The sequence below is a fragment of the Rhinolophus sinicus genome, chromosome 5 (assembly GCF_057876585.1).
Source record: "Rhinolophus sinicus isolate RSI-liver-muscle chromosome 5, RSI-T2T, whole genome shotgun sequence".
Taxonomy (NCBI): domain Eukaryota; kingdom Metazoa; phylum Chordata; class Mammalia; order Chiroptera; family Rhinolophidae; genus Rhinolophus; species Rhinolophus sinicus.
The window spans coordinates 39282323-39299673 of NC_142505.1; the positions used below are offsets into that span (position 1 = coordinate 39282323).

Here is a 17351-nt window from a genome sequence, read left to right on the forward strand (position 1 = left end):
ACACGCTTGTGGTTAGAGGTTATAGCACGGATACAGACAGCTGATCATGCATTCTTCTACAAGCCTGCCGGCACCGTTTAGGATTTTTAAAAATAATATAGAAATGCTAAACCTTTTATAATATCATTTTTTACTTTGCAATAGCTTAACAGATTTGTTTTGTTGCGATTGCTAGCAATTCTACTAAATTAACAGTCTATAAAATGCATCCCAAACCAGATACATACTGTATTGAAAGCTTTCTTCAAGAAGATATGACAGTATTCATTCCAGCTGATTTTCTTCCTTAGCAAAAGGATTGTTTGCTTCTCAGAAGCAGAAGGACACATTCATTGTGCAGCAGCTCTGCTTAAGTGTATGAAATGCCTCGTACTGTCTGGTTGCAGAATTTGGACTTTGCTAAACAGTGTTTAGCGATTGGGCTCATCTTGCATCACCAGTTGATGACATTTTTCTTTGTTCCCTCCTACCCAGTTGAACCAAGACTCTGAGGCTGATATGCAATGTCACTTACAACATTAATCAGATACTGCATTTAAGGTGAGCTGTCCCTTGCCTCCTCCTTCCCCAGTGCTTGTGTGCTGCATGCAATGCGTATCTTGCTCCTGCGAGCCTAAGATGGCAGGCAGGATTAGCCGTGCTTGTGCTGTGTGTGCATGCTGTGTGTAGAATTCATTCCACGTTGCCTAGTATTTCAGATGTGAGTATGTAAATGCTCTGTGTGCCCTATCATCTGGTGGTGAAGACTTGTTTTTGCCTCATTACAGCCGTAGATATTTCAATATCACCTTTCAGTTCCAATTCATTTGCTTCTGGATGTTTGCTTTTCATCACATTCAAAATAGGATTTTACTTTTTTTTTTTAACAAAGCCAAAAAAAACCCAACAACCCTATAAACAAAAACAACAACAAAACTCTGCTACCAGATGGTGTCTCCCCTTTCTTCTTGCATTTGCTATCTTTTAAATAATGTATGTTGTATTGTTAATTAATGTGAATATCAAATTAAACACTTGAAACTTACATATTTATTATGCAGGTAGGAGGCAAGGTGGAATCTATTTTTAACTCTTATGCGCTCCATGGTGTGCAAACAACTTGGTTCTCAAATTTGTATTTTCAGTGCTGGTATCAGTGGTTTGATTTTCAGCAAATGTGACAGTGGCCTTTGCAGTGGTCAGCTCCGGGCTTTGAACTCTCAGAGGAGGAAGGGAAAAAAATTCAACACACCACCTCTTTGGTTGCAGCCTCAGAGAAACCTTGGATGAGAAACTTCTTTTTTCAATCCTGTTTTCCTGTTGATAAATTCAGTTCTCATGATCACAGTACATTCAAGCTGTTCTGCGTATGATTTTGTGTGTGTGTGACAATTGCATCTAAAACTTGTGAGCAAGAAGACGGAGAAATCAGTTGGTCTCCATCGCTTTACATAAAAATGGCTGAGTGTCTTGTCATGCTAGCACTGCACAAAGTGATACATACAGGTAGGTTGAAATTTGCATGTTTTATAGAATTTGAGCCATGCAGCAAGATATTAGCTGGATTAAAATATGACTTTTAAAACAAAAATTAAATAAGACAATTGTAATTTTTTGTGGGGGGTGGTTATTAAATTGGATAGCCTTTCCTATTCAGGTACTATAGAAATATAGAGAGCTTTTATAAATTTATAAAATGATTCTGCTATAAAAGTGAGATGATTCCTTTTTAAAAAATCATATATATGATAGGTGTGGCGCCATTAGACAACAAAAGAATTTTTTAAAAAGTCTGTTGATTCGGCTCCATTTTATCTTGAAACTAAAAATAAATGGGTTTCTGGAGATAATTTCAAAGAGCGCAAACAAGCTTAATATGAAACATTTAAAATATTTAAATTTTAAGAAGCGGTCTTTAAACGTGTTATATGAAAGATGAAAATAAAAACTTATATGCTTCCAAATTAATTTTAGATAATATGCAAGAATAAATACACTATATATCTATTATTTGGGGAGATGAAGTATTATAATTTTTAAAAGGGGAAATATTAAATGTAGATGGCCCTGTTAGAAGAAAAAGAGCTTCACTGAATGAAACAGGGTCCCTAGGATGGTTCACTGCAGACCATACAGCTGTGGTTCTGTAAGTACCAAATTCTGACACTTTTCAAAATAATTTCATGGGCTCTTTCCTTTGAGGTTAACGTCTCAAATATATTTTAGTTTCAAATTAATACTGGGCCAGAACCTGTTTCCTTGGTAACCAAATCTCATTTAAAAATGCAATAACAGATATGCAAAAAATTGTCTTAAAAAAAGAAACAAATGTTTAATGAAACATTTACAGTTCTTTTTCCTTTCATATAGAGTCTGCACTAGCTTTATACATTTTTAAATGCGGTCTTCAAGCTTTAAAAACTGAGTCATATTTCTACACATATTGAGAAAGCTTGCACAATGAGAGCTTTTTTTTTATTCCCTTCCTTTGTGTTCAATACTTTCAAAATTAAGGTTTTCTTTGTAATGTGCTCCGGAATGCTGGTCAAGGTTTGTGTACAAAGGTGTAGTTTCATTATCACGAGTTCACCAGCGCCACTGAAACAAAAGGTATCTCAGAAATTCTGAGAATCAGAAAATGCTTATGCTCTTATTTTCCCTGATCCCTCCATTGGTAACCTCAGAGCTCTCGGTAGAGAAAGACCCAAACCCAAGCCCACCCCCCCAATGATAAGTGCACATTGAGCCTTTGTGGAAATGTCTTTGTAGGTATGTGAGGAGAAAGATGCTGTCAAACCAGAAACCTCCCTAGGGTTTGCTCCGATGTGAAGAACCTTGAGATTCAGAACCATTTATGTAAATAGTTGCTGTATTCTAGCAGTTTGTCTAATATTCCAAAGCACTGTAAAATCAAACCTCTTACGGGCTAAGGGTTTGTTGTGTTGTTGTTGTGTTGTTTTGAGGCCAACTTAAATATTTTGCTTGGAGTCTTCTCTGGCTCAATTGTATTAGAACATGATTCATGTCACAGTGATTTTGTTCTTTGGGTAGCATATCCTTCCTGCAACACCTTTTTTTTTTGGCTGTTTGGGAGCCATTTTCCTTCTTGCCTGTGCCTTAAAATGACTAAGTACATTTTGAATATAGCATCAATCAGAAGATCGTAAACTGAAAGGCAATGTCAGAAATCTGATTCAGTATTGCCTGTGTATTTTAGTAGCAATAGCATTAACAGTTGCAGTAGGATCAAGCTAATTGTCATTTGCTCTTGAGCAAATAATGAGCCAGGCATTTGTAATTAAAACACTATTGCTATTCAGAAAGATTACTACCATGTCTTCTATTTTGATAGGCCGGTGCAAATTAATCATTTTGAACCCATTTGAATCTTAATCACAAGATTAGATGGATGCAATGGAATTGTTTTACCATAAAAATGAATGCCTGGTAGATTCAACAGTGCATTTCTTCTTTATAAAATGTCGATCCTTTTGTTCTTAACTCAAGCATGGTTGCGTCATCTTGGAGATTTTCATTCCTAATAATTTTTTGTGTGTGTAGCATTTTTCATTTTTGTTGCTCTTAGTCTAGCCTAAGAGAGTTTAAAACACAATTCAAGGAGCTTGAAAGCTAAATAAGACTGTTGGGAAGTATATTGTATCATTGTCATCCTAGTAAATAGACCAGTGAATGGAAGAATAATTATTATTTATTACTTTGCTGTGTATTGCCTTAATGCCTTGCCTTCACACTTCACAGAAATGTTTACAAGGCACAAAGCTTTTCTAAACTTACCCATTTACAATTATTACAAGATTAGCCAAGAAAACTTCCTGCCAGTTGTAGAGGATGGCATTTACCCCTTTTCACTGTTTAGAAGGCTATGCTTAACCTGTTTACACTTTTTGGCGAAGGTGTTTATACTGGGCAGGCCAGAGCAGGTGTGCCAGAAGAATGTGCAAACAACTGCTTTGTTCTCACCAAAATGAAATGGGCAAATCTGTGGTTTTCTGCCTGAATGATTTATAGTATGAAATTCTCAACTCTTTTTTACTTTGGAAAATAGGAAATGTTTTTCCAAGCCTTAACTCAGGTTTTTTGTTTTTTGTTTTCAACCTGCCCATAGTAATTATCTGTTTAGTCAGGTAAATGGGAAATCTTACATTCAATCATCCAAAATATCTTCATGCAGATTGATATCTGTTGTGTCAATATCTTCTAATTAAAAGAGATTGCATCTCTTGCTACTAGAGTGATGTCGCTCTGTCTCAACAATTACCATGGCTCCCCATAGAGAGACTGGTAGCCAGACCATGTCTGAGAGCTGGTTGATACGGGGAGAAGAATCTAGGAAAAGATCTAGCACCTTTCTCTCTAATACTAAATCATGCTAAGCCTTTGAGTTCCTGGTTAACACATTTATTGAGCACCTACTATATGCCACGTATGTTTCAGAGACTGTAAATATACTAACGAACAAGAGAGACCAGGGCCTACTTCTGATGGAACTTCCTCTAGTGTGGTAGGCAGTAGAGAGGGGCATGGAATAAATGTGTAAACAATTTATTAAAGAAGACAAGTGTAAAGACAGAAAATTAAATTAAATTTTAAAAAGTAATGTGACATGTTGGGAGGAGAGTCACTTTAGCATGCTTGGCCTGAGATAGCCTCCCTAAGGGGGTTGGTATTTATGTAAGCTTCCCCTGCAGTGAGAAGTTGGGTCAGGCCCCCATGGCTGGTTTTAGTCAAATTCCTAGGACTTGGAGCCAGTGGTGTCATTGCCTTTGCGCAGTCCCAACCCAAAACTGCCAAAGAAGGTGCGGTGAAACTCTGGACATTGCAGCCCCAGGTGGTGATAAAATTCTTACACCGGTTCAGTGCTAACCCAAGAAATCCACAGACAAAGGCTTCTTGGAGCAAAAAAATTCTGGGAAGCTTTTCGCTTTATTTTTCATGAGAATTCCAGGCGTGGCCAAGCATTGAGATAGCCATGTCCTTTATTTTTTGTTTTCAAAGGCAAATGGTGGAAGGGTCTATCCCTCTTGCCAACAAATTGCCATTGTCCTCTAATGCCTAAAACTCTTCAGTTCTGCAGATGTCTTTGACTGTTGGTGGCTTTCTAAAGACCTTACTGGAGTGATATTTCTCTATCTGAACAAATATTATGAAGAAAATTCGTCTTAAGAATTGGAACTCTTTCATGTCTTTTAGGTTAGTCAGCTGATGAAGGTTTGAGAACAAAGGGATAGATTTGGTATGTATACAAGTTAGAAACTATAAGGCCTTTCAAATGTTTCAGAAGCGTCTTCTAAAATCGATTCATAATTTAGTGGACTTTACTTATCACAAGTTAGAGGTGGCCTGGCTTGACTCTTTACGCTTTGGTTTTGATTAACCATGAAACATTCCACTTCATGAAGACTGTTGTAGTCCTTTCTAATAGAGTATCAACCATCAGTAAGAGAGAGAGAGTTTCAACAATTCAGTTCACTTCTTCAAGCATTTGTTGAGCATCTACTGTGTGACAGACACAACCCAGGTAAAAAGTAATATGACATGAAACTCTGGACCAGGTTCCGACACTAGGCTAGGACATTGTATGAACAGTCACAATTGTGTGTCCTCTCTGTCCCAGAAAGAAATGAATGGTGGTGCTGTTCTCATAGTGGTCTTTTATACTGTTTTCTGAAGGCCAGCCTTCAGTTTGGGGGCATCTCAGCCAATGACAAGGGTGGTTCTTCCTTGGGAGTATGTGTCTCCTACTCATTACCTTACCAAGATGTCTTGGCACTTAATAAGCCACCGTATGTCTGGCTGCCCTGCTCCAAGCTGGTCTGCCTGCCTTGCCAGGTGACCTCCATAACAGGCTGCCACTCTTTCGTATTCATGAACAGATGTTAAGTTGAGAAGAGTTTGAATGCAAAAATTTGAATTTGTGATGCAGTCAAGATGCTTCTGCTCTTTTACCTTCCCTGGCTGACAATAGGGGGTCTCCCTGCCGGCTATTCTGCAGCAGCCTTTGTGAGCAGCAGGTACATCAAAGCCCAGTTGCCAAAGCACTTGTCTTTGTTAGGTGATCCCAGCATGGCTCTGCCATGGCCTAAATGTCTCAATGACCAGAAAATTGCTCTTTTGATCTTGTAACTCATTTTGCATCTTTCCCCTTCATGGCTTCTTTGCTTCTGCAACTATTCCTGCTCAGGATTTGAGACTTGCGCTCTGCGTCTACCCTCACTATATTTGGCCTTTGAAAGGGCTTTGCTTTCTAGTTCTGTCTTGTTTTTTAAAATGCCGGTGTAAATATTCTTTCTGCGTTCATAAAAAGAGTGAGAGTTTTCATGATTTTCTTTATATAATAAAAATAAACTTCTTCCTTACTCTATGGTCATTGCTGCCAAATGGATGTTTTGACATTCTTTTTCCTTTTGCCTGAGAAAATCTTCTACCCTGTCTGAGGCCTTGCTCTAATTAAAGCCTAACCATCCTGCCCATCTTCCCCAGAGCAGAGCAGGACTGGAGTCCCTGCCCCGAGGGCCTTACAAGCCAGTGAGAGGAGAAAACAAAAGCCACCCACTAAGAATGTGCTGAAATCCCAGAAGGGCAGTGCCTTTGTAATTTTTTTCCCTTCCTCTTGTTTCTTGAGCTGTGGAAGGGAAGAGGGGAACCTTTAGTAGGGAAAGAAAGGGGCGACAGCATTAAAAGGTTCTCTAGAAAATGCAGGATAGTGGGGAAACGATGTGGAAGAGAAGGGGATGGTCATCTGGGAGGCGAAATGGGGAGATGGAGATGACTGCAGACTGAGAGCGCAGCAGGAGGGAAGGGTTGTTGTGCAGAAAATACAAAAGAGGGAACAAAGTGAGCAGGAGGGAGGCAGGTGGATGGGCACACAAAAATGAGATGCTGTATGCCACACCCTTAAGCTGGGGTTCAGGGTGCAGGGAGAAAAAATGGGGAGGAGTTTCAATGAGAAAACAAAAGCTTAGGAGAGCCCCCAAAATGCGTATGACGGTGTGCTCTGATGTTCTGTCTGGCTTCACTCGTAATGTTGGCCTTACTGCTTAATTGTCCCACGTCGGCTATTACGAACAACCTACAGACTGAGGTCCTTGAAGGTGATTTAGCCCTAAGTCTTAGGAAGTCTCCATCCCATTTTACATGCTGAGGATGCCAGAGAGCCCCACCCCACATCACCCTACTAGATCTGGATTAACCTTTAAATGAGTAGTTTTCACTCGTACCACTGCGACCTCGTACTTTTGGTCTTCCACAAAGCCCAGGCTGGAGATAGACCCAACACACCAGCTTTAAGCTACAGGTTTTAGAAACTCTTTTTTCTCAAAGCTGTGTTGCCCACGGCAGGCATGCTGCTCTGGGTTTGGAGCCCTCAAAGTCTGGCCTTCCTTGCTCTTCATCCTATCCAGCCCCTGGCCTGAATGCCTGGTAAGCCATCCCCAGTGGATATTTCGACTGTTTGAATTTGTTGGTCTCCAGGAGAACCACACCTGGCTGCCATAGCAGCACTCAGTGTTGTCATCATCCCTGTACTTTTGTTTAGCGCTACTGGAATGTGAACCACAGACTTCAGTTGCTGTGTGGAGCTTAGGCCCACTTTATTCTATCATTGAGGGTACCGTGGCCCTGAGAAGTTGTGACTCTCCAAGTCACTAGGAGAGTTGAGTGGCCATGCTTGACTCCTAGTCCAGTGCTCTTTCTACTAAACCAAGCTGCTTTCAGTTTACACGGGAAGCCCACTTCTAAGCCAGGGGTTTCCAATTTTTTTTTTTAAATAAAGGATTAGATAGTAAATATTTTAGGCTTTGTAGTTCGAAGCAAAATTGAAGATATTATGTAGGTATTTATATAACAACGGAGAAAAATTTCCACAAACTTTTTATTGGTTAAAATTAAAAATATAATAATATATAATATTAAGTATAATAATAATAATAGATGTTCTGCCATGGATACGGAAATGAGACTGAAGCTGTGTACCAGTAAAACTTCACTTATGGACACAGAAATTTGAATTTCATGTAATTTCCATGTCACAAAATATTATTCTCCTTTTGATTTTTTTTCAAGCATTTAAAAATGTAGTAATCATCCTCAGCTTGTGGGCTATACAAAAAGAGGTGGTGGGCCAAACTGGCCCATAGGTGATAGTTTGTGGATCCATTTTCTAAGTCAAAATCTGTAAACTGGGGGCCCATTGGCCACTCTACTCCACATATGTATTTTGTTTGACTTTAACAGTAGTTTTAATTGAATCAGTCACCAATGTTTTTGTTTTCTATTTTTGTAATTGTATTATCTTTTTTCCGTCTATTTATAAAAGTAAAATATATCTACTGTGAAAAAATTTGGAATGGTATCATTTTGGCATGTTTTTTTCAGTCTTTTATCTATACCTGGTGATTGTTTTCTAAGAATTGAGATAATATTTTCTGGACAATTTAGTGACTTCTTTTTATTTACTTAATATTATATCATAAGCCTTTTATATAAAGTCTTTCATTAACATAATCTTTTAAAACTTTGTTATGAAAATCTTAAATATAGGTAGAATATGGAAAGACTAGTTTAATGAATCCCCATGCAGCAATCACTCAGCTTCAACATTTCTCAACTGCTGGCCAATCTTGTTTCATGTAAATACTCTCCTGCATTACTATTTTTTAAAAACCCATAAAATATAATTTTATCTCTTAAGTATTTTAGAATGATTTGTAAAAGATAAGGACACTAAGTGAAATCCCTTTTTCTTAGGAAATAAATACTGAAATGTTGAGGGGTAAAAGAGAATGATGTCTGCAACTTATAAAAGGAAAAAAAATAATAGGTAGATAAATAGATAAATATAGAATATAGAATTTATAGAATATATATAGGAGTTTTTGGTACTATTGCAACTTTTCTATAACTGAAATATTTCTAAATAAAAAGTTTTTAAAATGTGGATTACTAAAAAAATACATTTAAAGATATAGATTTTTTTTTAAAGAAAGAAAAATAACCACAGTATCATTATCACATGGATAAAAATAATAATTCTTTAGTAACATCAAATATCATAGTCAACATTCAAATTTATCCAATTAGGTCATTTAAAAAAAAAACACAATTTGTCCAAAGCTCAAGTCCAAATAAGGTCCATACAATGCAATTACTATTCCTTTAAATTTCATTTAATCTATAGATTTCCCTCCCTCTCTTTCATCCTTGCCATTGCTATAAAAATTTTGTTGAAGAAACAGTTTGTTTGACTCATAGAGTTTCCCACAATCTGAAATTTGATGATTGCATTCCTTGGTGCTGTTTTACATGTTCCCCTGTCTCAGAGGTTTCCTGTAAATTGGTAGTTATAGCTAGAGACTTGATCAGATTCAGATTCTTTTTATTTTTTAAGTAGTCAACATTTCATATATTTTATACAAAAATCCTGATTTGGGCTTCATTGGAAAATTCTGCAGAGCTGGCATACCCAGCTGGCAACAGTTGGTCTGGAGCTGGGTAGTGACCACCCCCACTCCCCATTTCCGTAGAACATGGATTATCCTTTAGGCCCCTATTCACATTACTTCCTGCCTGGCTCCCATGAGCTTTGGAAGTTGACACCCCTGTTCTAAACACTGCCTCTTCAGGGGCTTTAGTAGACTTCGCAACACAACATCACAAGAGGCCTTTCAGGAATGTGGTGGAGATTAGAAAAAATGATTTGGACAGAGACTTTCTTAAAATGCTTGAAAGGAAAGAGATAAGCAACCACATAACGGGAGGCCAAGTGATAGAATTTGGTGAGTGCCCATGATGAGGGAAAGAGAAAAGAAAAGTAAAACAATAAATTAAATCCACAGAGTGCTTTGCAAATATGGGAGACCATGAGTTATAGATTCCTAACTCATGGTGGGAAACAGAAGAAGCAAGTGGGTTTAATAGAGATGATACTTAAATCTTTTTGTATGATAATATTGAAACTTTAAAAAAAGAAAGAGAAGAGGGGTAGTAAATGTTAAATTGGCTAATAGTCCTAAATCAAAATGTGCAAGCAGGTGCTTGTAGCATAATGGAAATTGTAGAGATTAAAAGAAATTAGGTAGAAAAATGAGAACTGCCTCCTAAATAGGCCACTAGAAAACGATCAGGAGCCATGCTGTCGAAGAACTGGTAGAAATTTAAGAAGAGAGGAGAGAATCTTGAAAGTTTTAGGATTTTTTATTTTTTGTCATTAGCAAACGTATTAAAATGAAAAGCATTACAAAGACATAGAAAAATAAATCACATTTAGTTGTTTTGAAAAGAATAAACCTTTCCAGAAAAGAATAAACCTTTCCAGAAAAGAATAAAATTATGACAAGTTGGGATGTTCCTGGAAATTTCCAGATAGTTCCCCATAGTCAGAAGAATGATTAAGAGAGAGAATCTGCGACTGGTTATGAGGAAGGGTGGAAAATTTTGAAGGACAGGGTGATTATGTAAGTTTTAGGCTGTGGTGTTTAAAACTGTTGCCACGATATTTTAGTTATTAATAACAATTTGGGGAAATCTACTCGCTTCTGGAGAAACATTTAGCTCTAATGAGAAAGAAATGCCACTGTTTGTAGATTCCCAAGTGGATGTAAGGAGCCATTCATTTGCTAAGCCTCTTAGGAAAGAAAGCCAGAGCCGATTTCACCCTTAACAAGCTGTTGACAGCGTCTGATCAAGGTACCACCTTGGAACATGTTAGCAGCACAGAAAGTGGACTGTGGAGTCAGAACTGTGTTTAAATCCCTTTATGTCACCCACCATGTGACTCTGGAAGCTAACTCATGGAAAATTTCTGGGGTATAAATGTTGCTTTACACAAGTAGCTATGATTCTTACGGCTTGGACTGTAGAAACTTAGAGCTCTGAATACTTGACTTCCCGCACTAATAGCCACAAATGCTTACACTTACAGAGTACTTACTATGTGCCAGGCACTATTATTGTAGATGTTTTATATGTTACTATCCCATTTAATTATCAAAAAGCCCTACAAGGTAAGCATAATATTAAAATTAGCCCCATTTTACAGACAAGGAAGCCAAGGCACAGGGAAGTTGGTAATTTGCCTAAAGTTACATAGTGCGTGACCTTGTAAGTGACAAAGCTGGGCTTTAACCCCAGGCAGACAGAATCCAAAGGCAAAATCTGCTCTACCACTTCCCACTTCCAATCTCAAGGAAGTACAGAGAGCAATGCCCATGGTTTCTAATTTGTGTGCCTGAGTTTTGTTGGAGGTCCGAATGATTTTCAGTTTCCAAAAGCCTCAATGGAAACACGCAAATTTACAATGAGACTACAAGTTTCTTTAGGTTGGAATCCACGATTAACAACGGGTTACCTCAGGTTTTGTAGAAGCCCTAATTGACGGTTAGTTACGTACAGAAAAACATTGCAGGGTCGTTGTTTTTTTAAGTGGGAAGATGAATCATTAGTTAATAAATGCAATTTAGTGGGATAGATCTTTGTAACCATGTGGCCTAGAGAGAGAGAGAGAGAGAGAATAAAAGGTGCTTGGCTTTGAGGATGTTGGGCACTGCTAGCGTACATGTGTGTGCATGTTGCCCAACCTGCCGGTCTTCAAAACACTACTTTTGTTTTTAATTGCATGATCCTTTCATTTGACTTTAAGCCCATATATTTTCCCTTATGTAAAATAAAAAAAGTTTTACAGGATTTTGTATTTAATATTGGAATCTACTGTATTCATCAAAATGATCATATTCTTAAAAACACGGTGAGGAACTAGGATGCAGAATTATAAACACGGTACTCCAAGCCAAAAACAGGATGTAAGTCGAGCAAAGAACAGACTTTCTACCCTTTCAAGTCTTAATCTGGGAGTGAATCCTTTCTAGAGAAAAATTTTAAATAAGACTCATACTACCAAAACACAGGATGGTTTTTTAAAAACAAGCAAACAAAACCTGTAGCTGTTAGCTCTACAACGCGAGTGTATTTACTGTGGCAGGCCTCTGTAAACACGTCTTCAATGAGCGGTCCCTGGGTCTTGGAAGAAAGATCCTAATAAACAGTCAGTGCCCTTTATTTAAGGAAGACGACTGGGTCTTTTGCGTGAAATATCTTTTATATCACGTGGGGAAAATCAATCTAGGCCTCTCCTGACAGCCATGGGAAAGCGCAGGTGACACCCTATTCCAGAGAATTTGTTACAATTAAAACTGCACTTGACTTTCTCTGAATCCTGCCTCTCACAAATGTGCAGGGTTTGGTCGCTGTCTGGGATCTGGGTCCGGAACCCTGGGACCCTCCTGCAGACCAAGGCCTTGTTCTGATAATGACTGTAGACACCTAAGTGGGTTGTTCTTCCACAGGTTCTGAATTGTATTTTCCCGGGAGAAGGTGGAGGCGCAGGCCGCTGCCCGCTTGGTGGGGTCTGGAGCCTCGCGGCGCCGTCGTGGGGCCCCTCGGGTCCCGCCGCGCCCTCCCGAGGCCTTATTCTCCGCACAGCAGGACCCCTAGCGCCCCTGGCCGCGAGCTGAGGGTCGCGCCGACCTCCTCCCGGACTGGCCGCGTTCTGTGCCCCGCGCCGGGGGCGGGCCGGGCTGGCAGAGCCCAGCCGCCGGCGTCCATTTTCTGGGCGGTGCTGTGCGGCGCGGCGGCGGGCCTGGCGGGTCCGGAAGCGCCATGGACCCCCGGGGGAAACGCGCTCGCAGCGCAGGAGTCGAGCCCTGTAAGTGCCAGTCGTAGGGTCTGTGTGCGCTGGTGGGTGGGGGAAGCACGGCCTGTGGGCGCGGGGCCCCGGGCGCGATCAGCCTGCCCCTCCTCTCCCCGGGAGGGAGCCTGGAAACCTGGCTTGGAAGCACTGGCGCAGGGCTGTGAGCTCCGCCAGCCCTGGAGGGACGAGCTGCTGCAGGGACCCAGCGCCCGCAGGTGCCCGGGCTCCGGGGCCTGCGCCGGAGGGGGAGGGGGCCCAACTGCAGAGTCGGGGCAGGTTGCGCCGCATCTAGTGACCCAACTGCGCAGCTGTGCTAGGGGGCGGGGGGCCGGGGGAGAAATGCGCACCCAAGGGACGTTGTGGGCTGGGGTCCAGCGGGCCCCGGAACTGCCCCGACAGCCGTACCTCCCCTCCCCGCGACTGTGACTCGGACCCCAGGCCTGACCCTACGGGAACCTAATGATTTCCCTGGTTCAGCATCAAGCCCCTGGAATTGAATGGAACATGCAAAGTCAGGGTCCTGCCCCCAGGGGGTCGCAATCTCAGCCTCCTACTTTTGCAGTGTAGTTAGGTAGGTGTGCTCAGTTGGTACAACACAACCGCCCGCTGCTAGGCACTTCTTTGCAGGGTATATAATAAATCACCTTAGATTTTAGTCCGTCCGCGGTTCCACTTGATAACTCCTGCTCTGCTATAGGTAAGTGACTCATTTCATTCTGGACTTGGGCCCTAATTGAACATACCTTTTAAGGATCCGTTATAGATGATATGCGTCATTGTGCCTTATACATATTTTAACGGTTAAAGATTTCCCTCCTAATTATGAAGCTCAACTATTTGGTCGGGTTCTCATGGTTAAAAAGCATGGGAGGATTTAGTACGTGGTTTCAGAAAAAATTCTACTGAGGTACTATATCTAAGTATAGTGTTTTCCAGTAAGAGTGGGGACCCACTAGAAGATTGTGAAATCAGTTACTATTGGAATTCTTTAAAAGGTATAGAATAATGCAGTGTAGAAAAGAATCAAATAGAATAGAAAATATCAGAATGCATTGCACATAGTAAGAGTAAACATTGTTTTGAGACTTTGGGGTTCATTTATATAATGTAATTTTTAAAAACCGTGGGTCATTGTCAAAGAAGTTTGTAAAACCCTGACTTACAGGTTAATAACCCAGGCTTTGGAATCAATTGAACCTGGGTTTAAGTCCCAGGTCTAACATAACCTAGCTGTGTGACCTTGAGAAGATTCCGTGACCTTTCAGAGCCTCTTTTGGTGTAGCTGTAAAGTGGGGGAATATCTCCTACATTTGAGGCATATTATGAAGACTATCTGAGGTCATATGTCAATCACTGTACTCAGTGCTTGACTTACAGTAGGTGTTCAAAACACAGGCTAATTATAATTACTATTGTGGCTGACGCATCAAATCCTGGCAGCTAGTCTTGAGACATTGCACTTTTTCTTTTCTTTTTTTAGATCTTGATGTGGAAGAAATGGAGGACTCAGAACCAAGGATTTCCAAGTGATTTCTTCCCAAGCACGAGAAACTAATTTTGTCAAGGCTGGTCCGTTCTACCTGAGGTAACTGAATTTGCAAGTCTCCGTAGTCTACATGAAATAGGAAATGGTTTTTTTGAGGGAGTGAAGGCCTCCCAAGGGGCATATGATTTGTGCTAGCATTTTACCAGGTTTGGGAATTACAAAGAGACAATATTTAAGCGAACGGTTACTAAGGAGATTTGGCATGTGAGGCCTCCATAATGAAGGGGGAACTAAAGTGAGCCGGGAACTAAAGTGAGCAGGGCTCCAGGACAACTGTTTTCTCGTTCCAGTTCTGCCAGTGATTGTCTTGGGAACTTCAGTAAATCTCTTTATAGATCGCTAGCTTGTCTAAGCTAGAAGGACCAACAGATAATCACTGAGGCCCAGAGAATTTAAATGTGTGACCCAGTGGGCTGGGGTAGAGGCAGGCCTGGAACCTGATCTCATTTGCTCAGTCATGCAGCCAGCCTCAGGGCTCGCTGTGGGGTGAGCACTGTGCTAGGCATTCAGGATAGACGGGTGAAGAGCCCACCCCCCAGGACACTTGCACTTTGTGCGGGCAAGTGCTGACAGCCCAGCCCACTAAACACTACCTTTGAGGTACATGCAAAGCCCCAGATAATGACAGTAACAACTCCCATTTATCAAACATTTGTGTGTGTGTATGTGTGTGTGTAAGGCAGTGTGTTAAGGGACAAAGTGTTGTATTTTTATTTATTCCTCAATCCTCCTACGAGATAAAGAAGAATAGATGTAAAGGATTGAAGTATGAAAATGCAGAGGCAGGTCGTAGAGGTCTTTGCATCTCATGCTGCGGTTGTGGTGCACATTCTGTATGCAAAACCCAGTGCGAGGACCACAGGGCTCAAGGTAAAGTGCTGGCCTGGAGGGGCTTGCAACCGAAACTTCGAAGAAGCGTAGTCTAATAGGCAGTGCCTGACAGTCATCCCTCCTTCACCCGCTGCTCCAGCACTGAGAGTGGGATCTGTCACAGGAGGAGTTGACATATCACAGTTCTTGCCCCTCGATACAATTTTTTAACATTTTTCAAATTTAACATATCCTTCCATCCATCTATGAAAACTTATACTTTCAGTTTACAAACAACAGGAAGGTCTTCTCTAAATTCATTTGTTTATGTGTTCATTCAATAAATATTCATCGAGCTCCTACAAGGCACTTGGGTATTCAAGACCAAACAGTGCTATGCTTTTGCCATCATGATGTTAGTCATATTCAGTCTCTTGGCAAGAAATTATTGTTCACCTGTTAGAGATTTTTCTGTTGTTAACATGCTAGAATATCAGCTCCAACTCATAAATAGGATTCCAAATGGGTATGTAGAAAAATCTTTTTTTAAATCTTCAGAAAGGAATTTCTTACTCCCCTTTTAAATTTTGCTTTTGCTGTTACTGTCATCTGCCAACAGAAGCCTTTTATTTGTATACACTTAACCTATAGACAGAGAAAAAAACCAGTTTGGCAAGTGGCCTTTCTTTGACTCAAAATGTTCTGTCCTCTTTGCTGGAGGCCACGCAGGACTATGAGTGTTCAGAAGTAAAGCAGTTTAAGAGCTACTGTAATTTTACAAGGTACAAAGTTAGAGATAGTGCCAATAATTACATTAAGCAACGGTAATCAGATTGTAAGTCTTGAATGCTATTTGTAATAAACTTAAGCTCCAAATAGAACAAGTGAGATGCTGAATGTAAATAGGCTTTGTAAACTTTTAGAAGTCCTATTAACGTTGTACAGCAAATATTTATTGAATATCTACTATGAGTGTGACACTGTGCTAGAGAGAATGGAGGAGTGCGCAGCAAAAAGATGTGGTTCTTGTGCTCGCTTCGGCAGCACATATACTAAAAAGATGTGGTTCCTTCCCTCTCAGACCCTGTTTTGTAGGTGAGGAAATAAAATATGCAAAAATAACTGTGTGGTAAGTGCCAAAAAAAGATATTTTGGCAATTTGAGGAGGAAGAGGTCCCTTTTCCCTCTAGCTACTCTTTCTTGAGGAAAGCATTTAAGCAAGTCCTTGAAGGATGTGGAGTTTCCACCAAAGAGAAGAGAAGGAGGCATTTAAGATAGAAGGGAGAGCTGGAGAACAGGAAAGCATGGAGCATATTCAGGGAAAGGTAGTGGACCCAGTTGAGTTAGAACTGGCATCGAGTGGGAAAGAAAGCTGGAGAACATTTGGTGCTGAATAACTGTGGTCTTGAATGCCACGCTGGGACATATGAATGTATTAACCAATAGGAGTCATTGGAGATATTTGAACAGGGAAGTGTCGTGGCTGTGTATCGTGGGGAGATCGGGAGGAAAAGCAGGGCAGAAATCAGAGACAGGGAGACTAGGTAGAAGGCTCCCACAGTTCACCAAGGAAAAGGGTCAGGGGGAAGGCCTAAAAGGGGTGATAGCAGTGAAATGGGAAAGGAATAGATGTAAAGGAAAGAATTGATACCATCTGACATCTCAGTAGAGAAGAAACAGCTGAGCCTGGTACCCATGCAGCAAACGTGGAAAGGGATGAGGAGCTGCATTTAAGAGGTGCCGAGTTTGAAGTGTTGAAGTATGATGTCTCCCAGACAGATTGGGGCTTTGTGCTCCAGAGGAAGGCCAGCACTAGTTTGGGAATCATTGGGATATAAATAAGTCAAGAGGTGGGAGAAGAGATTTTCCAGAGAGAGACTATAGAGAGGCAGAGGTTGAGGACAGAGCTTTATGAGAAATGAAAGAAAGATCTAGGGAAGATCTAAAGAGAAGTCTGGCAAGAGAGCAAGGAAGCACCACAAGAGAACATGACTCCAGAAGCCAGCAGAAGGGGGTTTCCCAGTGGAGTGAACCTGGAGTGGCAGATGTTGGAGGGGGCGGGAGAAGTGCAAGATGGCCATTGGATTGACAATTGCTAGATCACACATTTGTTGGTGTTTTCTTTTGTAAGGTTATATAACTTGCAGAATGAATATTAAGATGTTTCATTTGCAGAACTTTATAGCTTGCGTAGATCAAGATTTGACTGTACTGAGCCTCAAAATACACTTCTGATTACTAAAATTCAGGCTGTTAAATATGGTTTTGATAGTAGTCATACATTTTATTCTGTTGTCATCAGATAGACCAAAG

At 40.6% G+C, this 17351-nt stretch overlaps 1 protein-coding gene across 11 annotated transcripts in view; it reads left to right on the forward strand.

Annotated features, from left to right (window-relative positions):
- Positions 1-17351, forward strand: part of ZBTB38 (zinc finger and BTB domain containing 38) — a 108878-nt gene that overhangs the window by 54492 nt on the left and 37035 nt on the right. For 3 of the 11 annotated variants that reach the window (XM_088798372.1, XM_088798373.1, XM_088798380.1), the window contains 3 exons: positions 475-540; positions 12339-12697; positions 14163-14267. The gene's annotated coding sequence lies outside the window, so the exon portion shown is untranslated. Of the gene's footprint in view, positions 1-474; positions 541-1124; positions 1486-12338; positions 13380-14162; positions 14268-17351 lie in introns of those variants that run through there. The other 8 variants (XM_088798376.1, XM_019747296.3, XM_088798374.1 and 5 more) reach the window with 5 other exon arrangements.